Source organism: Etheostoma spectabile, chromosome 7, assembly GCF_008692095.1.
Source record: "Etheostoma spectabile isolate EspeVRDwgs_2016 chromosome 7, UIUC_Espe_1.0, whole genome shotgun sequence".
Classification (NCBI taxonomy): Eukaryota; Metazoa; Chordata; class Actinopteri; order Perciformes; family Percidae; genus Etheostoma; species Etheostoma spectabile.
The window spans coordinates 25,792,686-25,793,466 of NC_045739.1; the positions used below are offsets into that span (position 1 = coordinate 25,792,686).

Below are 781 nucleotides of genomic sequence, written 5' to 3' on the forward strand. Positions count from 1 at the left end.
TGTACTTGTCAAAGAGCGTTGGGTGGAATCAATCATGTTATTTTGGGGAATTAAAAAGAAGATTGATATAAGACAATGGGTCAATTTGACCCAAGGACAACATGAGGACAACATGAGGACAACATGAGGACAACACTTTTAATGGAGAATGTTGGATATAGGGTTACATTCCGATATATATACCATACATACTGGTATAGAATTATTTGAATATACAGTATATAATCTATATAACTATAAGGTATATAGATATAACATGGGTATGAGATATTATATGAATATATATATATATATTATATATAGTATATATTATACCACACTGTGTCCGTCCGGTATGGTACATAGCATATTCTGTGGAGGATTCGTACTACTATAAAATATACTCCTCATCCACTATATATATTACACAATACTGTTATACATACTGGATAATACACACACAGTGTGTATATAAGTATATATATACCACATTATATTTATATATCATTGTGACGCTTTTTATCGAACTTAGCTCTTAACACTTTTTTTAGTAATTTTTTTTTGTACTTTTTCAAACACTTTTAGAACGTTTTTTTCAATGGTTTTCTTCCTTTTGACTTTTCAACACCACGTAACACAAACCTTATTAACTTTAGTTTTACAGTTATTTTTGGAATTCATGGTCAATGAACCCTTTATTGAGTAATTATACCCTATGTTTTGAGTTAGAAAAAGCAGAAAAGAAAATTAGGAAATTATTGAGACATAAAATTACAAGGCATGGATGGTTGATGGATAATCA

At 29.2% G+C, this 781-nt stretch overlaps 1 protein-coding gene across 2 annotated transcripts in view; it reads right to left on the reverse strand.

The window, feature by feature from the left end:
• The window catches only part of tmem65 (transmembrane protein 65), a 40,976-nt gene that overhangs the window by 39,368 nt on the left and 827 nt on the right, over positions 1–781 (reverse strand). The gene's annotated exons all lie outside the window — the stretch shown is intronic.